The sequence below is a fragment of the Phocoena phocoena genome, chromosome 8, assembly GCF_963924675.1.
Source record: "Phocoena phocoena chromosome 8, mPhoPho1.1, whole genome shotgun sequence".
In the NCBI taxonomy this organism is placed as follows: Eukaryota; Metazoa; Chordata; class Mammalia; order Artiodactyla; family Phocoenidae; genus Phocoena; species Phocoena phocoena.
In genome coordinates, this window is record NC_089226.1 from 9,782,023 (window position 1) to 9,809,286 (window position 27,264).

General features: G+C 36.6%; 4 pseudogenes; all 4 read left to right on the forward strand.

Annotated features, from left to right (window-relative positions):
* Nucleotides 1-653: 653 nt before the first annotated feature.
* On the forward strand, nucleotides 654-1,593 carry LOC136127636 (olfactory receptor 8B3-like; annotated as a pseudogene).
* A 10,706-nt stretch (nucleotides 1,594-12,299) lies between these two features.
* On the forward strand, nucleotides 12,300-13,244 carry LOC136126358 (olfactory receptor 8B3-like; annotated as a pseudogene).
* A 2,253-nt stretch (nucleotides 13,245-15,497) lies between these two features.
* On the forward strand, nucleotides 15,498-16,437 carry LOC136126480 (olfactory receptor 8B3-like; annotated as a pseudogene).
* A 6,636-nt stretch (nucleotides 16,438-23,073) lies between these two features.
* LOC136126280 (olfactory receptor 8C8-like) lies at nucleotides 23,074-24,005 on the forward strand (annotated as a pseudogene).
* Nucleotides 24,006-27,264: the final 3,259 nt, after the last annotated feature.

The window sequence follows — 27,264 nt, forward strand, 5'->3', positions numbered from 1 at the left end:
AGCACATCCACCTTCCTTTATTCATTCGCTGTCCAGCTAGGTTAGAGCAGAGGAGGAGAATGTGTGGAAACACTGGAATATATGGTTAAGTATAAAACTTAGGTTACTAAGGTTCACCTCAATACCTGTTATCAATTATTAACTTCCTGGATTCTTATAGTAAAGTATCTGAAAACCTTAGAGACTATGAGAGACTTCCTGGTAGCAGAATATCTGTATGGTCTCTTCCCTGTAGGGATCCTTTCTTTCTTGATGGTCAAAACAGGGGACCTGAGGTACCTAGTAGGGTAATGGAAACATGAGTAGGAACTAGGAAGTGATGAATCAGAGGAATAGGGGGGAGAAATGGGGATACATTCCCACCACTGAAGCCCATCAGCAAGTAGGCTTGTTCCTCAGCTACCCCATCCCTCTATCTTCTAGTAAGATAGAGCAGTTGTTTGTCACATGCAGTTCATGCAATGAAAGACAGTGATTTAAATGTTGAGGGGTGTGTACCTTCAGACCCTATGAAGCAAAGGAGGACTTATGTGATTTCTGCCAGTCTGAGTCTCTTTCTCATAAAGCTCATATAAAAGAGAGTTTGTAAGAACAGAGCTGGGTTCCCTGTTGATGGAGTTTTCTTCTATTCTCACAGATTTCCAAAGTTGAGAATGCTGGCTAGAAATGACTCCTTAGTGCCTGAATTTATTCTTGCTGGATTAACAGACCGTCCAGAGCTCCAGCAGCCCCTCTCTTACCTGTTTCTAATGATCTACATTGTCACCATGGTGGGCAACCTGGGCTCGATCATTCTTATTGGTCTAAATTCTCACCTCCACACCCCCGTGTACTATTTAGTCTTCAACCATCCTTCATTGATCTCTGTTGCTCCTCTGTTTTCACCCCCCAGATGCTGATGAACTTTGTATTCAGGAAGAATATCATCTCCTTTGTTGGGTGCGTGACTCAGCTGTTTTTCTTTCTCTTTTTTGTCATCTCTGAGTGCTATATGTTGACCTCAATGGCCTGTGATCGCTATGTGGCCATCTGTACTACAATGCTGTATAAGGTCACCATATCCCATAAGGTCTGTTTGGTGCTGTCTTTGGCTGCGTATGTGATGGGGTTTACTGGAGCCTCTTCCCACACAGGGTGCATGCTTAGATGAACCTTCTGCAGTGTTAATATCAACCATTACTTGTGTGACATCCTCCCACTCCTCCAAGTCTCTTGCACTAGCACTTATGTCAGTGAGGTGGTAGTTCTCATTGTTGTGGGTATTAATATCACAGTACCCAGTTTCACCATCCTAGTTTCTTACATCTTCATCCTTACTAGCATTCTTCATATCAGATCTGCTCAGGGAAGATCAAAAGCCTTCAGCATGTGTAGCTCCCACATCATTGCTCTTTCTCTTTTTTTTTGGTTCAACAGCATTCATATACCTTAAATATTCTTCTCCTGGATCTATGGAGCAGGGAAAAGTTTCTTCTGTTTTTTATACTAATGTGGGACCCATGCTCAGTCCTCTGATTTAGTGTGAGGAACAAAGATTTTAGAGTTGCACTGAGAAAATCCCTGTTTAAAATCCAGAGGAGAAACATGTTCTAATTACAAACAACAATAATGTAAAGATATTCAATTTTTATTGTCTTCCAAGATGATATTTGTTCATAACTGTGTTTCTTCTACAGATTGTGTTATATGTGGTATAATAGACTTGTCTCATCACTTTCCTTATAGCTTGTCTAACTTTTCCTACTTATCTCTTGCACCTTGTACCAGTTTCCTAAATAACTAGTAGCATCTTTATAAGAGGAAAATATGAACTGATTTTTTTCATACCATCTTTGTCTCCTGGGCTATTCCTAATCTGGACAAATATGGTGAGTTTCATAAATACATAAAGTTAAAATTAGAGCTTGCTGTTCTAGACACAGAAGTGCCCAAACACTGCAGAATAATTGTCTTTTAAAACAATATTGTTCCTGGTATAGGAAGAAGAATTCAAAGAAATGTCTTCATTGCAAATTGCATATATAGCTTAAAGTAGGATCAGATCCTTCTGATATTATCATTTTGTTCTATTTTTCATACACTTTTCCTTTTATTATTACTACTTTTCTTGTTCCCTTTGAAAATGGCCAAATCTGTTTTACATGCCACCTGCTTCTGAGAACCTCTATAAGGCAAATGCCTTTAATATTGAAGAGAATACATATAACACCACCATTTATTGCCAAACATGGTATTAAGAGAGGATGATTAGAAGAATAATACATATGTATCTCAGGATCCCAGTAAGCATAATGGGTGGTTTATTATAAAATTTGTGTTTATTACTCTCTAAAATGACACCAGATATTTTGAAAAAAGCACATGGTTTTACTGTCAATTTCGTTTTTTATCACTTTAGGAAAATACTACACATGGTGTTAGGAGAAACATTTTAGCCATGTTTCACTTATCCAGTGAAGTATCATGAAAAAAGTTGTGTATTAATATAGTAAACCATATTCCTAGCAACATTTTTTGAACATACTTAAACTTCGTCTCACCAGTAAGGCAATAAATATATTTACCTAGATGCTTCTCCCTATAATTTCCCTATTTCTCCAATGCTTTTCCCATTCATATATTTAGAGTATCAAATATAGTTGTAGGTCAAAAATATTCTTGTTGAATTGGATTATCTTGTTTGAATAATAACAGTAATAAATTTAATGTTATAAATAATAATTAATAAAATATAGTCATAAATGACAATAACAAAAAATAAGTCAGAAAGAACTTTGGGGTAAAATTTCTTTTGAGGAGTAAAGTGTGGCAACCATAGAGAGGTGCTGCTAACTCCCTTTCAGTAGAGCCACCTGTGGGGAGCATCATTGACTGTCTATAGCCAATACTCCTTTGTATCCACCATAGTGTTCAGGCAGAGTCCATGCTTACTCTAAGATGGCCTCAGCCAATGGCTTAGCATGGTGGGTCATACCGGACCTGGCCAATTTCTGTGTAATGTGAATCTCTTCTGATAGGCAGTCTTTGTTTAGGGACTTCCTATCATCCTATTTGAGATTTTTTTGAACTGCACTGTGGTCTGAGGTTTTCCTACCCAATCCTTTCTTCTCTCTCTCCTTTCGTAGGTATCACACTTTCATCCTGGTCTGAAGGCTTTCTCACTGACTCCCACTCATTCCCATTTTATCCTTCACAGGCACTTACCACAATAAATGTCTTGGAAGTCTAATCATTTCTTAGCATCTGTTTCTTGGAGAACTCTAAAATGACATAGAGGACTTAACACTAACTGATTTTAAACCTTAGTTTTAGGATATGGTAATCAAGACAGATTGGTTTTGTTATAAATATAGATAAATCCATGGGACACAATAGAATATTCAGAGACAGATCCTCACTTATATAGTTGATTGATTTTTAACTGAGCAACTGTGTAAATCCGTAAGTAAAGAAAAATCATTCTAAGCAATTGATGCTGGAAATACTACTCATGAGGAAAACAATGAACTTTGATCTCTACCTCACATCATACACAAAAATTAATTTTAAATAGATCAAAACTATACACATGAAACTTTAACATAAACCTTCTAGAAGAAAACATAGAAAAGTATGTTAGTGTAGGCACAGATTTCTTAAACATATTCTGGAAAGCACTAAATCTAAAAGAGAAAATGAGTTTCATTTAAATTAGAACACTCTGTTTATCAAAAAAATATTTATAGGCAAGACACAGACTGGAAGAATATTTGCAAAACATATATTTGATAAAGGTATCCAGAATATATAACAAATTAATTAAAATGTATCTCAGTGATAAAAAGATCATATCATATATTGGCAAATGATTTGAAAGACACATCCCAAACGAACATATGTAAATAGCCAGTAAGCACATGGAAATGTGCCTAACTTGGTAAACCCCCTTATGTATAGTGAATAGCTGGACAACAGCTCCTTAACAGCTGTAGTATCCTCCCTCACTTTATTGCCCTGACTTTGCCCCTTGAGTGGCTCAAGCACTTGTCAGGCCTTCTTCTTGGTCTCCCTCCATGTTGGGCCTTGCACCCTCTTGGAGCCTCTATTGCAGAGGTCCAAGCACCAGCTGTGGGGCATCTCCAAACCCTCCATTAATCCAAGCACCAATCCTATAGAGCTTCTCCTCTTAGATTCTAGAATCTGGTTATGCTTCTTATTCTTTCTGTTTGTTCTATCAGTTCTGGGTAGCTATTTTTTATAGGTTATTAGTCTTTATGTTTTCTCTGCTTCATCTTTTGCTCTTTCCTCCTTGCAATGTCTATATATCCAATTATCTTTTTTTTTTTTCTTTTTTTTGCGGTACGTGGGCCTCTCACTGTTGTGGCCTCTCCCGTTGTGGAGCACAGGCTCCGGACATGCAGGCTCAGCGGCCGTGGCTCACAGGCCCAGCTGCTCCGTGGCATGTGGGATCCTCCCGGACCAGGGCACGGACCTATGTCCCCTGCATTGGCAGGCGGACTCTCAACCACTGCGCCACCAGGGAAGCCCTGAAACAGGGAACACCTTTTATGTGATTTTGTTGGACTGACTTGCCCATCTCACAAGACATATCCTGTCTAATTAGCACATGCCAAACCCTGATGACAGTGATTAGTCAGAAATAGTCATTTGACTACAGTCTTTTCTGCCAAAATTATTTAAACAAACTTTTCTTCTTGCAGTTACTGAATTGGTAAGATTAAATCTAGGGATTCTAGTAGTCCTGTTTTCACTACATGGGGAGAGTTTATCTGAGGTTAAAATGCAGTAGAACCAAGCAGACAAAATGCGTGGAGAGAGACACGCCTCCATGAATTGTTGGCCCTGTCCAGCCAAATAAAAGGCCATGTATATTCATGACTTACCAGTTTCACACACTTTTTGGGATTATGTTGGTTTATGTAGGCAAAATATAGTTGCAGGCATGACACATGCCTTGTAGTCTGAATGTGATATCCAATTTCCCAGCATACTCTGCTGGCAGTATGAGTCAGTAAAATGCCTGGCTCGGTCTGTGAATCAGGTTGACTTTATATTCTTTTGATCAACATGGCAAAAATGATCATTTAAAATTATTAAAATCACAACTCATGTAAAACTAAAATGATTAAAAATTCAATTGTAGTGTTTTAAAAATAATTATAGAATTTGAAGTAAAAATTATTTCAATATATCAAGCGTTTTTAAAACACCTTTAGGATATTTGGAAGTATTATGTCCATAACTTGATGAATTTCTTGAAGATATGGGTAGATATGGCTTTATTATCCTTCTGTATATGCTGCATAAATACAATTTTAATTGGGAAAAATATTTGTTTTCTTCATGCGGAATCCCCAGATGAATTCACATTAAAGGCATCGAGCCTAGAGTATATCCTAGACAGATGCTCTCGGAAGGGTAAGAATAGAATGTGTCTGACGTGATGGCATATACCGTACTTTGGCCAGCGTCAAGAATGGTCAGCCAAGTGAGGCACTCACTGCTCTATTTCAACAGCCCGACCAAAAAGGCACTCCACCACCTGCTTACCAGCTACAGCAGCCACACACAGAGGGTTCAGTGCCTGTGGTGGACCAGAGTCCCACAGGGATGCTGGGGGAGTCTGTTTCAGGTGCCCAGGAGCACAGTGCTTGGCCTGTGGTGGATGCCAGGCAAGGAGTCCTGATGTTCGCAGCTCCAGGCAGATGCCCTAGTCTCTGGCTCCCCATTTCATGTACTTCTGTCCATCTCCAGCCAATTTATCCTTTTCGTGGCATCTAAACTAGTTGAAGTGTGATTGCTCTAAGAATGCACAAGCCTTCTGCAAATTGGGTTTCTCTGTTATTTTGAAATACTTGAAATGAAAAAGCGAAATTAGTTCCAAATTTGTTGAACATTAAATTTGTCAGTAAAAAGAAAATAACTCACATTATTTAAATATGATTTCAATGGCAAAGTTTTAAATGGTGGTAAGAATGATCTAAACTCTACCACTGTGCATACAAAATTTCTCATTGATGATGATTATAAAAGAAATTGGAGATATGGTCATTAAAAATTCTTGCTCAAGAATTGCAAATAACTATTTCAAGCACAAAGCCTGTTAACAAAGAAATTATATTCCAGAAGCAAGTACCAATTTTCATTTAGAATTATGAGTATATTTAATTTGGGAATGTTATTTAATAAAAAATGATAAATCTCATTTAAGAGAGATTTTTGATGTTTGAATAATTTACATTATTATAGTAGTTAATGAATATACCAACTTTTCTGATTTTACCATCAAATATATCCTGAAAACTTCATAATACATACATTTTCAATTTAATAAATAATGCAAAATTTATGTAATCACAAACCAGTTCATAAAATAGAATATTGTAGAATATTTTATTCAGTATTTTTAGCTGTTTTGAGTGGGTGGTAGACCCAATAGCCTAGCCCAACAATACCAGAAATGACAGTTGTTAAATAGCTTATTTAGTCAACTTTGTTCTCAAATTCGATTAGGTGGTAAGGGGGCATTCACTGTATAGTGATACTTTAGGTGGATGTCTTCAGCTGTTATGTCTTCAAATATTTTTCTACCACTCCTCCTCTCTGCTGTCTGGGACTCCAATTACATATGAGGTTACTCCAATTACATAATACGATGTCTTAGGGCTCACTGATGCTCTGTTCATTCTTTTCTAGGCTTTTTTTGTTGTCTCTGGATATCATCTTGGTTACTTTCTATTGCTGTTCTTTAAGTTCATCGTTTCTTCTGATGTGGTGTTAACTCCATTCAACACATTTATTTTTACATAAATTGTTTAGAATTATTTTAGATTTATAGAAGAATTGTTAATATAATACAGAGAGTTACTATATACTTCATATCTTGTTCCTCTTGCTATCTTACATTAGTGTGATACATATGTCACAGTTAGTGAACCAATATTGATAATTATTGTTAAAGTCCATACTTTATCCAGATTTTCTTAGTTTTTACCTAATGTCCCTTTTCTATCCTAGGATCCCATTCGGGTTACCACATTGCGTTGATTAGTAATGTCTCATTGGGTTCCTCTTGGCTGTCACATTTTCTCAGACTTCCCATGTTTTGGATAACTTTGACAGTTTTGAAGAGTATTAGTCAGGTATTTTGTAGAATATCCCTCAATTGGGATTTCTAATGTTTTTCTCATGATTATTTTTGGATTCTGTATTTTTTTGGATTTGGTGTATTTTTCATTTCACACGTTGTATTTTTCAGATCAAGGAAGTCAATATGGGCCTTGTCATGCCTTGACATTTTTTTTCTTGAATATATAGAATATATTAATAACAGCTCTTTTTTTTTCTTGTCTGCTGATTTTAAAATATGTTATTTTCAGTATGTTTCTACAGATTGAGGTTTTTCCTCATTGTGGATTGAATTTTCCTGCTTTTTGCATGCCAAGTTTTAAGCTAGTTTTTAGTTGGATTTCCTGTTATTTTAAACATGAAATGTTGCCATATTTTTAAACTGAAATTACTCATTTGTAAATTTTTTATAAGAAAGATAAAAAGAGATTGAAGCTTGGCTGTCACTATTGGTGATAGAAACACAAACACACTGTAATAATTGGCAGGGCTCATGGAGCACAAGCTTAAATGGGAAGTGATTAATGTCCCAGTTGTATCTGATTATTTTTTTTCTCGGTTTTCTTTCTTTACATCAACTTCATTGAATTTCCCCAGGTTGGAGACATGGATTCAATATAAGTCAGAATATTCTTTATGGAAACACCCAAGCCCAATCCTGTGTAAGACTACTGACCCATCTGGTCCAGTATTAAGACTCTAAGGTTGGTATGGAAAGGTGTGGATTGGCTTACCCATACTGATAGTAGATATTAGAGATGTGTTACAAAAACACAGACTAGTTTTCCATAGTAAGTCCTGAGAGATCTACTGAATAGTTTAAACTATTGAGCTGTATAAATTTTTACACAAATAAATTTTCCTTATAAAGTTTTATAAAAACATTTCAAATTATATTTTATGAGGTCTAGTTTACATATAGTAAAATATACAAATATGAGGTCTACAGCTTGATGACTTTTTACCTAAGTATAAATTCATTTAATCACCACCCAGAAAAAGATACAGAACATTTCCATGACCCCAGAAATTTCCCTTATGTCACTTTCTAGTCAATAGACAAATCCCATACACCAGTTGAGGTAACCATTGCTCTCATTTCTATCACTTTAATTTTGCCTGTTATTTAAAATCTTATAAATAAAGTCATACTGTTTATACTCTTTTGAGTCTGCCATCTTCATTCAACATAATGATTTTTGTATTTCAACCGTATTGGTGCATGTATCAGAACATTGTTTTATGAGAAATATCTCACTGAATGTATTTTCTACAATTTTCTTATCTATTCTCTTATTGATGGAAATTTGGCTATTGAAATAAAACCTCAGTGAACATTCTTGTACAAGTATTTTTTCTGACTTATGCACTAACTTCTCTGTATATGTGATAGCCGTGGAATGTCTGGATCAGATGCTACATATGGTGCAACTTTATTAGAAAATACCAGTTTGTTTTCCAAAGTACCTATATAAGTTTACTCTTCTAACAGCAGTGTATGAAAGTTCCAGGTGTTCCACATCCACATGTTCACTTGGTATAGACAGTAATTTTAGCCATTCTAGTGTGTATGCAGTGGTATCTCATTATAATATTAATTTGCATTTTCCTTAGGACAAAGGATGTTGAGATACATTTTTTCAAATTTATTAATATTTGAGCCTGTATTGCTTCTTGGAATGATAACTTTAAACCATTTTAAAATACATATTGGAAAAAAAGAAATACAACTGTCTGTGTTCTCAGATGACATGATTGTCTCTGTAGACAGTCCCTCAAAATTGACAGCAACAACTACAAAACAAACAAATGAACAAAAAAACCTCTTGGAACTAATAAGTAGCTAGAGGAGAGTCACAGGATACAAAGTTAACATACAAAGGTTAATAGCTTTCCTATATACCAAGCACTGGATGATTGGAATTTGTAATGAAAAACTCAATACTATTCATATTGTCACCCCACCCCTACCCTCCAAAAAGAAGAAGTACTTAGTTATAAGTCTAACAAAATATATAAAGGATCTATATGTGGAAAACTACAAAACTCTAATAAAAGTAATAAAAAATCTGAATAAATGGAAAGATACTCCATGTTTGTGGATTAGAAGACTCAATTATGTTAAGATGTCAATTCTTCTTAACTTCATCTGTATCGTCAATGTGATCCCAATCAAAATCCCAGCAAGTTTTTGTGGATATCAACAAACTGATTCTAAAGTTTATATGGAAAGGGAAAAGACCCTAAATATCAAATACAATACTGAAGGAGAACAAAGTTGTAGGACAGATACTGTCCAACTTCAGGACTCACTATAAAACTACAGTAATCAAGTCAGTGTGGTAGTGATGAAAGAAAAGACAATGGATCAGAAGAGAGAACCTGATGTTGACCGACAAAATATAGTCAACTGATCTTTGACAAAAGAGCAAAGGCAATCAATGGAATAATGGTAGTCTTCTTCACAAATGATTCTAGAAAAATCAGATGCCCATTTGCAAAAACATGAGTTTAGACACAGACTTTACACCTTTCAAAAACAAAACAGGGCTTCCCTGGTGGCACAGTGGTTGAGAATCTGCCTGCCAATACAGGGGACATGGATTCGAGCCCTGGTCTGGGACGATCCCACAGGCCGCGGAGCAACTAGGCCCGTGAGCCACAACTACTGAGCCTGTGCTTCTGGAGCCTGAGCCCCGCAACAAGAGAGGCCGTGATAGTGAGAGGCCCACGCACCGCGATGAAGAGTGGCCCCCGCTTGCTGCAACTAGAGAAAGCCCTCGCACAGAAACGAAGACCCAACACAGCCAAAAATTAAAATTAATTAATTAATTAATTTTTTTAAAAAAAGAGTAGAGGCTTCTTCCTTCAGCTCTACCATGCTGTTTATCCATTGAACTTCCAGTCAGAAGACCTGGGTTTACCTCAGGTTCTGTCACTAACAGTCAAATCTTGCATGGATCACTTCACTTCTACTGACTTTTGTTTAAAACAAACAAACAAACAAACAAAAAAAACCAGAATCAGGACCAGAATCTAAGACCCCACCCAAGATCTGCTGAATTAGATTTTGCCTTCCCATTTTCTTCCTGACACTTGCAGATTTAACTTTCTTTCCATTATATATTTACATTTAAAAATATATTATTAGCCAGTGATTCCAGATGCTTGCAGCAGCTTAGCTCAGTGTGACATAATACTGCAAATTAAAATTCTATTTAGTTAAAAAAGGTTTACATTTTTTGCATCTTTATGATAGTATAGTATGGTATAAAACTTAAATTACCACTGACATTGATAAATTAGAACCTATTGGGCTTGAGTTACTTAAAAAGGAGCCAGGAATTAACAAAAGATACCATGGTATATCTCAGTGAAAAGGATCAGGCTACTGTGACCATCATGTAGGTAGAAGAAAGGAGGGTAATAGGTAGTTTTGCAATGTAAGAATAAGCTCAGAGTATCTCTACACTCATTCTCTGCCTGTATTTAAACTGGTTGTGTTAAAAGTGAAAGAATGACCTTTAATTCTAATTTAGTACCTTGCTATAAACTTTTCTTGTAATGTGATTTGATGTAATATAAACTTAAAGGGAGTGTTTCTGGTTCTTGCATCACCTAAATAAGAGTTCTTAACATTTCCAGGAAATAAAATAGTTTTAATGAATCTCTAAGGTCCTCATCAAGGCTAAGCCCAAGAATGTCTGTCTTGTGAGACACATTTCAAGTTTGCCCTAAGGAATTTTTAGTCCCCTTGTAATTTCTAAGGGTCTGAGGATAATAATTGGGACTCATTTTTGTAATGATTAGGTTTTCAACTATCCTACATGTAAAACCCATATGAGGGATTTCCCACATGTATTTCTTGCCTCTCTGCTCTTTTTCTTTTTATTCTTTCTCATTGAGTTCACCTGATTCCATGGCTTTAACCTCTGTGGAAATGGTCCCCAAAGCTTTTTCTCAGATTCTGGTCTTCCTCTTGAGCATTATTTAGCCTTATTTAGGTTGTATACTTCTACTTGCTTGTCCAGCTGGCAACTAAAGATCACCATGTTCAAAGCTGAATGCCTATTGTTTATGAATATTTCCATTCTTTCTGAATTCTCTCTGTAGTTACCACCATAATTTAACCAAGCACCTAGGCTAATATCTTTGGGATTTTTTTGGTCTACTTCTATCCCCTTTGTGAGAAGTTCTGATGACTCTTTCCTTTCAGTGTCTTTTGCATGTGTTTGTTTCTTGGAATTGCTCACAGTAGCACTGTTAATTCAGGGCATTTTTATCATTCATTGACTATTGTAATTGCCTCTTGCGAGTCACCTTGCCTCCGGTCTCTCTTATGCCAGTCCATTCTGCCAGCCATTGCCATATTACTCTTTCTAAGCTTGCACTTAGATTAGTTCAATCCTTTGTCAGAAAAGAAGTAAAAATGTCAAATGGTTCCTAATGGCCTCTCATAGTGAGCTGACCTTGATTTTGGCATTTGAAAACTTCCTGTATTGACCCAAATCTGCCTTTTGATCTGAGCCTAGGCAGTCAGGGAGAGACATTGAGACCTTTCTGAGAGTCTGTGGAAGTCCTCTTTGTGACATTCAGGGAGGATGGAAATTATATTCTTTTCTCTGAGCTTAGCAACTTTGATCTGAGTCTGTGTTGCATTCAGCAGGGACCTTTCTGAGAGCTTGTGGAAGTCTGACAGTCTGGGAGGATGGAAGTTACTTTATTTCTCTGAGCTCAGTTAATCCAGCAGGATTGAGGTCCCCATGTAAAAGGGTGAGTGTTGAATTTTATCTGTCATGTTACTCTTCCAAACCTCATCTCAGAAAGCCAAGGACTCCCTGAAATGACACACCTTCTCTCTGCTGAGACAATCATTGATCATTAGGTGGGCCTGGTAAGCTATCAAAGCAGAAGTGGAGCAGAGATGCTGTAGTCATGAGTGGTCACAGGGTTACTGAATCTTATCCCTGTAGAACTTGCCCGTTAGTGTTTTTGATATATACTATCTTTAAAAATTCCCTCAGCCTTTACACAAAGGAGAAAACAAAGGCACACAGAGGGTTGGCTTGGGTTCATTCTCCTATTCTGGGTCTCAACCTCATTATAGTGGGATTGGGTGGAGAGAGCTGGGTACTCATTTTAATGTTACCCTTTGTCCTGTTCCCACAGATATGTCCTAGGGAAGAATGGCCCCAGGGAACGACTCTTCAGTGACTGAGTTTATCCTGCTGGGTTTAACACAACAGCCAGAACTCCGGCTGCCTCTCTTTTTCGTTTTCCTAGGAATATATCTGGTCACCGTGGTGGGGAACATTGGCTTGATTATTCTGATTGGTCTGAACCCTCACCTGCACACTCCCATGTACTACTTTCTCTTCAACTTTTCCTTCATTGATCTCTGCTGCTCCTCTGTCATCACCCCTAAAATACTGATGAGTTTTGTAAACCAAAACGTCATCTCTTAAGCAGAGTGCATGGTTCAGCTTTGTTTCTTCTCCTTCTTTGTTATTGAAAAGTGCTGTATTTTGACATCAATGGCCTATGATCCATATGTGGCTTTCTGTAAGCCCCTGCTTTACAAGGTCTCCATGTCCCATCAGGTCTGCCTCACGCAGATGGTGGGTGCATACGCGATGGGGCTTGTGGGTACCATGGCCCACACTGGGTGTATGCTGAGACTCTCCTTCTGTGACAGTAACATCATCGATCATTACACGTGTGACATTCCTCCTCTCCTCCAGCTCTCCTGCGCATGCACCTACATCAATGAGCTGGTGGTTTTCGTTGTGGTGGGTGTCAATGTCATAGTGCCCAGTCTCACCAACTCCATTTATTATACCTTGATCCTCTCCAACACCCTCTGCATCTGTTCTACAGCGGGTGGGTTCAAAGCCTTCAGTACCTGCAGCTCTCACATAATTCTGGTTTCTCTTTTCTTTGGATCATCAGCATTCATGTAACTGAAGCCTTTTCCTGCTGTGTCTCTGAATCGAGATAAAGTATCCACAGTTTTTCACACCATTGTGGGGCCAATGATGAATCTTTTCATTTACAATATGAGGAACAAAGATGTCCAAGTTGCACTGAGTAAGACTTTGCATAAAAGGGTGTTCTGAATGAAATCTGTGTTAGTTATTGATGCCAAATCCTCATAAGGGCAAACAACATATAAAGCTATGGAGATAATAGTAAGAAATCAAAAAAAGAAATGTAAATGATTTAAAAGTGTAAATTAACTTAGTTATATGAATCACTTCTCAAGAAAATGTAAGGAAGAGGAGGATCAGCCGTTCACTCTCACCTTCTGATATTCCAATTATGCATATTTTTTCACTTTTGAAGTTGTTTCAGAGTTTTTGAATGTTCTGTTTTTCACTCTTTTTCTCTTTGGATTTGATTTAGGGAAGTTTCAATTGACTGATCTTCAAGCCACTGGTTCTTTTTCTAAACTGTTGGGTTTTGATGAGCACATAGAAGGAATGCTTCATTTATGTTACTGTGCCTTTAATTTGTAGCATTTTCTTTTGATAGTTTTTGTTAGGGTTTCCATCTGTTTACCCATCGATTCTTATACGTTGTCTACTTTTCCCTTAGAGTCCTTAACATGTTCATTATAGACATTTTAATTTCCTGTTCAATAACTTCTACATCTCATTCTTATCTGAGTCTGGTTCTGTGGCTTGCATTACCTCTTAAGACTGTTTCTTTGTCTTGTAATATTTTGTTGAAAGATAATGTGCTGTCTCAGGTACTAACCACTTAGTTAATGGCCATTAGGGTGAGAATTTTTGGTATCCTGGCTAGGATTTTGGCTATGTTTAATTCTGTAGTGTCTGTGGTTGCCAGAGTTATTTGCATGGATATATGTTAATATAAATGTTTCAGACCTTACATGAAATTTCTAAAAATCTTATATGTTCTGGTATAATGTTATAAGTCATAATTCTAGTTATTACTTTAAAATGTATATCTCAGAAATAACTAAATTTCCTTGTCAATTGCATTATTATGAACTTTCATCAAATCTTTAACCATGGTCATTTTTAAGTCTTTTGTCATTTACAGACAGTTCTGGGTGTACTCTGATGCTTTCGCAAAAATGTTCCTATAAAAGGGTTTCATCTTCAAGGAATTCATGGAAAAGACTCTGACAAGTACAGGTTTTTGGTAACTGACTATACTGCTGAACTGAATGAATAAGCATTTTCAGAACTCTAATGGAAAACTGATGAATTCATAAAAGTGCTAACAAAAGATCGAGATAAAAAAATTAATTACATGGGACTGAGTGAACTGCTGAGGATGATTACAATTTTTGTGACTTTCTGTTTGTATAAAAGAAAATCCCACAAGGACTCAGAGGCAAAAAATATACAAATCAATTTTCACTGCAAAGTAAAGGAGCTGTTACAGTGGAGGATCACTGGACTGAATGTCAATATTATGACGTAGTATGAGTGTGTTTCGTGTTTGGTAATTGCAATCATTGTTTGCATCCATTTACAATACTTGGTGTCAGTTTATTTATCTCTTGTAAAAATAAAATACAGTGTGGGGAAAAAATTTTTTTGTCAAAATATATGTACTGTACAAGTTTACATGTCGTAATAAGTATACAGCTTGATATATATTTACTAACAACAGATAATTTAATCAGCACCCAAATTAATTTATTTCGCTTTCATGCCATCCTACAAAACCTGGGAAAGCACATCCACCTTCCTTTATTCATTCTATGTTCAGCTAGGATGGAATAGAGGAGGAGAATATGTGGAAACAATGCAGTATATGGTTAAGTATAAAGTTTAGGCCACCAAGGCTCTCCTCCATACCTGTTATCAATTGTTGACTTCATGGAATCTTGTAGTAAAGTACCTGAAAATCCGAGAGACTCTTAGCAACTCCCTTCTAGGAAGGAGAATATGGTTATGGTCTCTGCCCTGTGGGAATTCTCTCTTTCTTGAAGGTCATCACAGGGGAACTGAGATAACTCGTAGAGTGATGGAAACATGAGTAGGAACTAAAAAGTGACTGGTCAGATGAATAGGATGGAGAGATGGGGATACAACCCCACCACCAAAGCCCATCAACAGGTAGGCTTGTTCCTCAGCTACCCCATCCCTCTGTCTTCTGGTAAAGATAAAGCTGTTGTTTGTCCCATGCAGTTCATGCAACAAAAGACAGTGATTTAAACGTAGAGGGGTATGTGTTGCAGTACTTACAGACCCTATGAAGCAAAGGAAGATGTGATTTCTGCCAGTCTGAGTCTCTTTCTTGTAAAGCTCATATAAAAGAGAGTCTGTAAGGACAGAGCTGGGTTCCCTATTAATGTAGTTTTCTTCTATTATCACAGATTTCCAAAGTTGAGAATGCTGGCTAGAAATGACTCCTTAGTGACTGAATTTATACTTGCTGGATTAACAGACCGTCCAGAGCTCCAGCAGCCCCTCTCTTACCTGTTTCTAATGATCTACATTGTCACCGTGGTGGGCAACCTGGGCTCGATCATTCTTATTGGTCTAAATTCTCACCTCCACACCCCCGTGTACTATTTAGTCTTCAACCATCCTTCATTGATCTCTGTTGCTCCTCTGTTTTCACCCCCCAGATGCTGATGAACTTTGGATTCAAGAATAATATCATCTCCTATGTTGGGCGCATGACTCAGCTGTTTTTCTTTCTCTTTTTTGTCATCTCTGAATGCTATACGTTGACCTAAATGGCCTATGACCGCTATGTGGCCATCTGTACTCCATTGCTGTATAAGGTCACCATGTTCCATAAGGTCTGTTTGGTGCTGTCTTTGGCTGTGTATGTGATGGGGTTTACTGGAGCCTCTGCCCACACAGGGTGCATACTTAGACGAACCTTCTGCAACGTTAATATCAACCATTACTTGTGTGACATCCTCCCACTCCTCCAAGTCTCTTGCACTAGCACTTATGTCAGTGAGGTGGTAGTTCTCATTGTTGTGGGTATTAATATCACAGTACCCAGTTTCACCATCCTAGTTTCTTACATCTTCATCCTTACTTGCATTCTTCATATCAAATCTGCTCAGGGAAGATCGAAAGCCTTCAGCACGTGTAGCTCCCACATCATTGCTCTTTTTTTGGTTCAGCAGCATTCATGTACCTTAAATATTCTTCTCCTGGATCTATGGACCTGAAAAAAATTTATTCTGTTTTCTATACTAATGTGGTGCCCATGGTCAATCCTTTGATTTACATTTTGAGAAACAAGGATATCAAAGTTACACTGAGGAAATCCCTGTTTAAGAATCCAGAGGAGAACCATGTTCTAATTTGAATCAGCGATATTGTAAAGAAATTCAACTTTTTATTTATTTTTACTGGTGTCTTTCAAGAAGAGTGTATTTATCACCATGTTACTTCTACAGATTTTTTTAATATGTGGTATGGACTTGTCTTATCACTTCCCTCATTGCTGATCTTGTCTCATATTTGGCCTCTGTATCTCCTGCACCTCATATCAGTTTACTGAATAACAACATGTTTATAAAAGGTATAAATATGCTGACCTTTTTAAAAAATAATTTTTTCATACTTCCATCTTCTGAGCTATTCCTAATCTGGACAAATATGGTGAATCATAAATCACAGAAAGTTAAAATTATATCTTACTCATCTAAACAGAAGTGCCAAATACTGTAGAAATATTCTCATTCTTGTCGATACTCTTGCTGGTATAGGGAACAGGATTCAATAAAATGTCTTAATACAAACTAGTATATAACTTGAAGTATCATCAGATTCTCTGATCTTTTCCTTTTGTTCTATATTTCTTATCAACCTTTTTATATTTTGCCCTTTCTTGTTCCCTTTGAGAATGGCAAAATCTATACAATTTACCACCTGTTTCTGAGAGCCTGTATCAGCCCAGTTCATTTAATATTGAAGAGAATACATGTAGCTCCACCTTTTACTGCCAAAGATGGTGTTAATAAAGTACCATTAAAGGAATAATACATGTGTACTTTAGGATCCTAGAAAGGGGGCTGACTGGTTTATTATAAAACTTGCATTCGTTATTATCTACAATGACAGCAAATATTTTTAAAAAGAGCATATAGCTCTTACTGCATAGCTTGTTATTTATCACTTTAAAGGAAAATAATGCACATTAAGTTAGGAGAAATATGTTAGACATTGTTTTACTTATCTAATGAGATTTATCATGAAAAAAGGTGTATATTAAAGATAATAAACTGTATTTTTTCAACATTTTTTGCGATTATTTAAACCTGTACCTCAGTCCATTCAGGCTGCTGTAACAAAATACCGCAGACTCAATGACATAAACAACAGAAATTTATTTCTCACAGTTCTGGAGGTTGGAAGTCCAAGATCAGGGTATCAGCATAAATGGGTGAGGGCACTTTTCTGGGTCGCTCCCTTCTCATTATATGCTCACAAGGTGGAAGGGGCTAGTGATTTCTGTGAGATGTCTTTTATAAGGTACTAATCCCAATTATGAGGGTTCCATCTTCATGACTTAAGTACCTCCTAAAGGCTCCATCTCCCAATATCATCATCTTTGGGGGGTTTAGGATTTCAACACTTGACCATAACACCTTGTCTACCCAATAAGATAATAAACAGATTTAAAGTAGATGCTGTTTTCTCTAATTTCCCTATTTCTCCAGCACTTTTCTGTTTGTATATTTAGAATGTCAGATGTATTTGGAGGGCAAGAAGAATAGTGGTTACCTCTGGCGAGGGGATGGGTATTGACTGAGAAGGGGAACAAGGGAAACTTTCTAGGAAATGTGTATCTTGAATTATATTTTATATGGGCATATATATATATATATATATAGGTAAAATTCATTGAGCCATACACTTAAGATTTATGTTTCCTTTTTAACGAAGTATAGTTGATTTATACTATCATATTAGTTTCACTTGCACAACATAGTGATTCAATATTTTTATAGATTATACACCATTTAAAGTTATTACAAAATAATGGCTATATTTCACTGCACTGTACAATATATCCTTGCTGATTATTTATTTTATACATAGTAGTTTTTAAGCCTTAGTTCCATACACGTAACCTGCCCCCCCCTCCTTCCCTCTGCCCTTTGGTAACTAGTAGTTTGTTTTCTATATCTGTGAGCATGTTTTTGTTTTGCATATACATTCATTTTATTATTTTTTTAGATTCCATATGTAAGTGATATAATACAGTATTTGTCTTTCTCTGTCTGACTTATTTCACTAGATCCATTCATGTTGCTACAAATGGCAGAATTTCAATATTTTTATGGCTGAGTAATATTCCATCTTTATCTATGTATCATATCTTTATCCATTCGTCTATTGATGGGCCTTTGGGTTGCTTCCATATCTTGGCAATTGTAAATAGTGCTGCTATGAACATTGGGGCATATGTATCTTTTTAAATAGTGTTTTTGTTTTTTTCCCAGATATACCTCCAACAGTGGAAATACTGGATCATATGGTAGATCTATTTTTTAATTTTTTTGAGGAGCCTCCATACTGTTTTCCATGGTGGCTGCACCAATTTACACTCCCACAGTGTACAAGTGTTCTCTTTTCTCCACATCTTCTCCAACATTTGTTATTTGTAGAGTTTTGATAATAGCCATTCTGACAGCCGTGAGGCGATATCTTGTTGTTTTGATGTGCACTTTCCTGACAGTTAGCGATGTTGAGCATCTTTTCATGTGTCTGTTGGCCATCTATATGCCTCCTTTTGAAAAATGTCTGTTCAGGACTTCTACCCATTTTTAACTTGTGTTGATCTGGTTATATATGTTGGATATTAACCCGTTATCAGTCATATTATTTATAAATATTTTCTCCCATTCAGTATGTTGTCTTTTCATTTTGTTGATGGTTTCCTTTGCTATGCAAAAGCTTTTAAGTTTAATTAGGTCCCGTTTGTTTATGTTTGCTTTTATTTCATTTACCTTAGGTGACAGATGTAAAAAAATATTCCTACAGTTTATGTCAAAGAGTGTTCTGCTTATGTTTTCTTCTAGGATTTTTATGGTTTCATGTGTTACATTTAGGTCTTTAATCCATTTTCAGTTTATTTTTGTATATGGTCAGGAAATGTTCATCCCATTGTTTTACAAGTAGCTGTCCAGTTTTCCCAGCATCACTTGTTGAAAAGAATGTCATTTCTTCACTGTATATTCTTCACTTCATTGTTGTAGATTGACAATAAATGTGTGGGTTTTTTTCTGGGATCTCTATTCTGTTTCATTGATCTGTGTGTCTGTTTTTGTGCAGGCACCACTCTGTTTTGATTACTCTAGCTTTGTAGTATAGTCTGAAGGCTGCTAGGGTAATACATCCAGCTTTGTTCTTCTTTTCTCAAGATTGCTTTGGCAGTTTGGGGCCTTTTTTGGTTGTATGTGAATTTTAGGATTAATTTTTCTAGTTCTGTGAAAAATATCATAGGTATTTTGTTAGGGATTGCATTAAATCTTTAGATTGCTTTGGGTGGTATGGCCATTTTAACAACATTGTTTGAATCCAAGAGCACAGAATATCATTTCATTTCTTTGTATCATATTCAGTTTCCTTTATGTTTTATATTTTCCAGATTATACATCTTTCACCTCTTTGGTTTAGTTTCTTCCTATGTATTTTATTCTTTTTCAAACTATTTTAAATGGGCTTTATTTTTTACTTTCTTTTTCTGATAGTTTATTGTGTATGGAAACTCAACAGATTTCTGTATGTTAATCTTGTATCCCGCAACATTGCTGAATTCATTTATTCTAATAGCTTTGGGGTGGAGACTTTAGCATTTTCTATATAATGTATCATGTCATCTGCAAATAGTGGCAATTTTACTCCTTCCCTTCAAATTAGGATACCTCATTTCTTTTTCTTGTGTGATTGCTGTGGCTAGGACTTCCAATTCTGTGTTAAATAGAAGTTGCAAGACTGGCATCCTTGTATGGTTCCTGAATTTAGAGGAAAGGCTTTCAGCTTTTCACCATTGAGTATGATGTTACATGTGGATTCATCATAAATGGCCTTTATTATGTTGAAATATGTTCCCTCAATACCCACTTTGCTAAGTGTTTTTTGTCATGACTGGATGTTGAATTTTGTCAAATGTTTCTTCTGTCTATTGAGATGATTGTGTGCTTTTTATTCTTCTTTTTTTTTTTTTTTTTTTTTTTTTGCGGTATGCAGGTCTCTCACCACTGTGGCCTCTCCCGTCACAAAGCACAGGCTCCGGACGCGCAGGCCCACTGGCCATGGCCCACAGGCCCAGCCACTCCGCGGCATGTGGGATCCTCCCAGACCGGGGCACGAACCCATATCCCCTGCATCGGCAGGCAGACCCCCAACCACTGCACCACCAGGGAAGCCCATATTCTTCCTTTTCTTAATGTGGTTTATCACATTGATTGATTTGTGAATGCTGAACCATCCTTGTGACTGTAGAATAAATCCAACTTGATCATGGTGTATGATCCTTTTTATATATTGTTGGATTTGGTTTCCTAATATTTTGTTGAGGATTTTTGCATCTATATTTGTCAGAAATATTGGCCTCTACCTTCCCTTTTTTGTAGTGTCTTTGCTTGATTTTGGTATCAGGGTAATGGTGGCCCTGTAGAATGAGTTTGATAATGTTCTGTCCTCTTCATATTTTGGAACAGTGTGAGAAAGATAGGTATTATTTCTTCTCCATATTTTTGGTAGAATTCCCCTGTAAAGCTGTTCAGTCTTGGGCTTTTTTTTTTCCCCCCTGGGAGACATTTAATTGCAAATTCAATTTCACTGCTAGTGATTGGTCAGTTCAAATTGCCTGTTTCTTCTTGATTCTGTCTTGAAAGGTTGTATGTTTCTAGAAATTTGTCCATTACTTTTAGGTTGTCCAACTTGTTGGCATATAACTGTTTGCAACATTCTCTTATGATATTTTGTATCTCTGTGGTATCAGTTGTTCTTTCTCTTTCTTTTCTTATTTTGTTTATTTGTGTTTTCTATATTTTCTTCCTGGTGAGCTTGACTGGTGGTTTCTTTTTTTTTTTAATCTTTAAAAAAAATAGCTCTTTGTTTCCTTGATCTTTTCTGTTGTTTTTCTATTTCTATTTTATTTATTTCCTCTCTGAACTTTATTATTTCCTTCCTTCTCCTGGACTTTGGGCTTTCTTACTTCTTAATTCTTTTAGGTGGTAGATTAGGTTGTTTACTTGAGATTTTTCTTCTTTCTTGAGGAAGACTTGTATCACTATAAACTTCCTTCTTAGAACTGCTTTTGCTGCATCCCACAGATTTTGGATTGTGTTGTTTCCATTTTCATTTGTTTCAAAGTATTTTCTGATTTACTCTTCGATTTCTTCATTGACCAATTGCTTTTTTAGTAGCATGTTGTTTAGTCTCCATGTGTTTGTGGTTTTCCCATTTTTCTTTATGTAACTGATTTTTTGTTTTATACCATATGGTTGGAAAAATGCTTGATATAAGTTCCGTCCTTTAAAATTTGTTGAGACTTGTTTTGTGCCCTACCATGTGATCTATCCTATGATACACAGAACACAACAAAGAATTATCCACTTCAAAATACCATTAGTGCTAATTTGAGAAATCCTACTATAATGAATATGGATTAATAGCAATGGGAACACTTCTCAGGCTCCTATTATATGTCAGGCATGTTCCTAATAAACTTTGGGTGATTTAACTAATTTAATCCACAAAACAGCCCTATGAGGTAGCTCTTTTGCTAGCCTCATTTTATAGATATACATAGGGATAAGTATATAAAAATATGCAAGGATCAGAGAGGTTATATGATTGTCTATGGTCTTACAATTAAGAAGTTTAACAGCCAGATTTAAACTAAGTCTGACTTAAGGGGCCCATTCTTTTAACCATTTTGCTACAACACATCTTTACAGAGGTGAAATCCATAAGCATGGACAGTGCTAAAGCTATGATACACTATTTCACTAATGCAATCCCAGAGGCGCTAGGAAAGTGCTAGTAAAGGCAAGTGATTATGCCCCAAATGTTCCTTTTTTAGAACTGTGCATAGACACCAGGAGATGATGAAGAAAGTACAAAAGGGGCACCCATTTTTCTGCATTGGGGGTTAAGAATTCTCATTGTGAAATTATAAACTGAGTAGAACATTGTGTCTCCAAGGATCTATGATACAGGATGGAAACACAAACTCAGTAATTTCTACCCTCAGTGGGCTCACTTAACTTGAAAGGAAATCATGAGGGAGAGAATAATTTTCTGTGCTCCCAATCAATTTTCCCAGAACTATAGGGCATGGAATAGAATCTCATTTGAATCAACTGATTGTTTTGGAGCTCATATAAGGTTGCTTTCCTCCTTGCAATTGAAGAGGACCTTCTGGGTAAATTCTCAAATTATGGCTTGTTCCCCAGCATACCTCTTTTAGCAAGTCAAAGACTGAGGACCGTGCTGGTGGATATTGCCTCCTTCATTGTCAGAAACTTTGACCCTCTCAGGACTGTAAGGCAGAAGGGGCCTTAAGGTTCAATGGCAGTGAGGCATTCAGAAAAAAGGTGAGGGTTGAATCAACCCCCCCTTTTCTTTTCAGACCCCAAACTACATAAATCAATGGTTGTGGGGAACACTACCTGTTTAATTGCTCTTTTCAGCCCTGATCCTTAATGGACACAGGGGAGAAGGGAGAAAATGACATACAGGGACACTGGGAGTCTACCAGCATGATTTCTGAACAGAGACAAACAACGGTAGTAAGGGTAGAAAGGAGAAAATGAGGAATCATCAGGATTAATCATAAGTCTTGCTTTTTGGATGTCTTAATGTATGTCTTTATAAAAGTGAGATTATAAACAAGCAGATCCAGCTCTCCCTTGGAAAACAAAGAGGAAAAGTCCATTATTAATGTCAGTTTCTACCCCTGTTCCTGCAGATCACAATTGTGCAATTAATGGCTACGGAAAATGCCTACTCTGTGACTGAGTTTATCCTTATGGGATTCACATACCAACCTGAACTCCAACTACTCCTGTTTTTCCTGTTTCTGGTGAACTACATGGTCACTGTGGTAGGCAGTTTGTGCTTGATGAATCTAATTTGTCTAAATTCACACCTTCTCACACCCATGTATTTTTTCGGCTTTAATCTGTCTTTTATTGATCTCTGTTACTCATGTGTCTTTACCCCAAAATGCTAAAGAGATTTATTTCAGAGAAGAACATCATCTCCTTTACAGGATGCATGTCTTAGCTATTTTTCTTCTGATTTTTTGTCAACTCTGAGTGCTATGTGTAGACAGCCATGGCCTGTGATCACTATGTGTCCATCTGTAAGCCACTGCTGTACACAGTCACCATGTCCCCTCAGGTCTGTTCTCTGCTTATGTCTAGTTCATATGTGATGGGGTTTGCTGGTGGTGTGGTCCACACAGGGTGTATGATCAGGCTGATCTTTTGTGATTCCAACATCATCAACCATTACCTGTGTGACATCTTCCACCTCCTCCAGCTCTCCTGCAGCAGCACCTATGCCAATGAACTTGTGGTTTCTGTTGTTGTGGGTACAGTTGTCATGGTATCTAGCTTCACTATCTCTGTTTCTTATACCTTCTTTTCAATATCCTTCACATACCATCAGATAAAGGTTGGTCCAAAGCCTTCAGCACCATGGCTCCACATAATAACAGCTAGTCTATTCTATAGACTTGGGCTGCTCATTCATGTCAAGCCATCATTTGCTGGGTCTGTGGGTCAGGGGAAATTTTTCTCAGTGTTTTACGCCAATGTAGTACCCATGTTGAACCCTCTCATTTATAGCCTCAGGAACAAGGATGTCAAAATTGCTCTGAAGAAAACCATGAAGAGAATTACAAACTGAGCTGAACCATTTATACCTCCATTTTTGTCTTTTCCTTCTCTTCCTGCTCCACTTTATCTTCTTCCTACTATTCGTTTTTTTTCTTCATTTGTCTTTCTAAATTCTTCTTGGCAGGATTTCTTCTCTAATTTCTTTTTTCTTTTCTTGCCACATGATGTAACCCCATGGGCCTATTCTTGGACTAGAGGATCATTCTCAGCCCTTAGTAACCCTACACAAGTTGGAGACAATGGGCCAATAACCTTTCCCATCTAAGGATAACACTACTTACTTCTTTTCTTGTGTCTTTCCCATCCAAGGTAAGCCATGGAGGGGTATGCTGTCTAATCAATTTTTTTTCTTTCTTGGTTTCATTACACAGCACCCTTTCCTGTTTCAATGATTACATACAATTTCATAAAACAGAGAATGACAAAAATTGTGGGTATGGTAAACTTGTAAATATTTCCAGAATTTTTCAGAGTTTATTAATCACTCTTATTCTAGATTTTCAGTATGCATATATATAGCAATTGAATACTTTGTTGAACTAAGGTTCTTTATTCTTGAGAATGTATCAGCTACACTATTCTGCTCACCTTTCACAATACACACCAATAACAAATGCCTCTGTTTATGGTATTGGTCAACTGATATTTTGTCAGAAATGTAATTGAAATTGTTATCAACTTGTCTACATATCTGTGGATTGTGATTGTGATTAAAAATTAACAAATAGTATTTTTGGCTACAGAATAGATTGTCACATGTAATGTCAGGATTCTTTGTCTAACTGCAAAACAGGGGTTCCCCTTTGCAAAGGAAGATTTATTTCCTGCTTTCAAAACACAAACAATAATATATGACAAAACCTTGTCCTACTGGGATTTACTCTTTCAACATGGTAATTTGACTCCTCCCTTTTGTCTCTCAGAAGGAAAATCTGTACTCCATAACAGATTACTCCATAATCTGTACTTTAATTCCTATTAAAAGGTAAGTCTCCTCATCCTGTTTTATAGATAAGGAAATAGTTATGTGACTTAATCAAAATCCCACAGCTAATGATGCAGAGCCCAGTTTTTGAACCCACTGTTCATCTCACAAAGAAATGGAATGAAAGAAAGAATTGTGAAGGGACAGAGAGAGCTCCTAGAGCATTGTTTCTGAATGAGCTTGGAAGTGGGAGTTTTCCTCAGCCATGATTGCTGTAGCAGAGGGATGTTCTACAAGGCTCTGGTACCTAACTAAAGTGTACCTGCTTTTATGCCAATACCATACTGTCCTGATTACTGTAGCTTTGTAGCTTTGTCTGAAGTCAGGGAGCCTGATTCCTCCAGCTCCGTTTATCCTTCTCAAGATTCCTTTGGCTATTCAGGGCCTTTTGTGTTTCCATACAAATTGTGAAATTTTTTGTTCTATTCTGTGAAAAATGCCAGTGGTACTTTGATAGGGATTGCATTGAATCTGTAGATTGCTTTGGGTCATTTAGTCATTTTCACAATATTGATTCTTCCAAACCAAGAACATGGTATATCTCTCCATCTGTTGGTATCATCTTTAATTTGTCAACAGTGTCTTATAGTTTTCTGCATACAGATCTTTTGTCTCCCTAGATAGGTTTATTCCTAGGTATTTTATTCATTTTGTTGCAATGGCAAATGGCAGTGTTTCTTTCTCTTTCAGATTTTTCATCATTAGTGTATAGGAATGCAAGAGATTTCTGTGCATTAATTTTGTATCCTGCAACTTTGATACCAAATTCATTGATTAGCTCTGGCAGCTTTCTGGTGGCATCTTTAGCATTCTCTATATATAGTATCATATCACTTGCAAACAGTGAGAGCTTTACTTCTTCTTTTCCCATTTGGACTCCTCTTCTTTTTCTTCTCTGATTGCCGTGGCTAGGATTTCCAAAACTATGTTGAATAACAGTGGTGAGAGTGGACATCCTTGTCTTTTTCCTGACCTTACAGGAAATGCTTTCAAGTTTTCACCATAGAGAATAATGTTTGCTGTGGGTTTGTCGTATATAGCCTTTATTATGTTGAGGTAGGTTCCCTCTATGCCCACTTTCTGGAGAGTTTTTATCATAAATGGGTATAGAATTTTGTCAAAAGTTTTTTCTTCATCTATTGAGATTATCATTTGGTTTTCATTCTTCAATTTGTTAATATGGTGTATCACATTGATTGATTTACGTATATTGAAGAATCCTTGCATCCTTGGGATAAATCCCACTTGGTCATGGTGTATGATCCTTTTAATGTGTTGTTGGATTCTGTTTGGTAGTATTTTGTTGAGTATTTTTGCGTCTATATTCATCAGTGATATTGGTCTGTAATTTTTTTTTTTCTTTTTGTAGTATCTTTGGTTTTGGTATCAGGGTGATGGTGGCCTCATAGAATGAGTTTGGGAGTGTTCCTTCCTCTGCAATTTTTTGGAAGAGTTTGAGAAGGATGGGTGTTAGCTCTTCTCTAAATGTTTGATAGAATTCATCTGTGAAGCCATCTGGCCCTGGACTTTTGTTTGTTGGAAGATTTTTAATCACAGTTTCAATTTCATTGCTTGTGATTGGTCTGTCCATATTTTCTATTTCTTCCTGGTTCAGTCTTGGATGGTTATACCTTTCGACGAATTTGTCCATTTCTGCCAGGTTGTCCATTTTATTGGCATACAGTTGCTTGTAGTAGTCTCTTAGGATGCTTTCTATTTCTGCAGTGTCTCTTCTAACTTCTTTTTCATTTCTAATTTTATTGATTTGAGTCCTCTCCCTCTTTTTCCTGATAAGTCTGGCTAATGGTTTATCAATTTTATCTTCTCAAAGAACCAGCTTTTAGTTTTATTCATCTTTGCTATTGTTTTCTTTGTTTCTATTTCATTTATTTCTGCTCTGATCTTTATGATTTCTTTCCTTCTGCTAACTTTGGATTTTGTTTGTTCTTCCTTCTCTAGTTTCTTTAGGTGTAAGGTTAGATTGTTTATTCTAGATTTTTCTTGTTTCTTGGTGTAGGCTTGTATAGCTATAAACTTCACGCTTAGAACTACTTTTGCTGCAGCCCATAGGTTTTGGATCGTCGTGTTTTCATTGTCATTTGTCTCTAGGTATTTTTTGATTTCCTCTTTGATTTCTTCAGTGATCTCTTGGTTATTTAGTAACGTATTGTTTAGCCTCCATGTGTTTGTGTTTTTTATGTTTTTTTCCCTGTACTTGATTTCTAATCTCATAGTGTAATGGTCATAAAAGATGCTAGATATGATTTCAATTTTCTTAAATTTA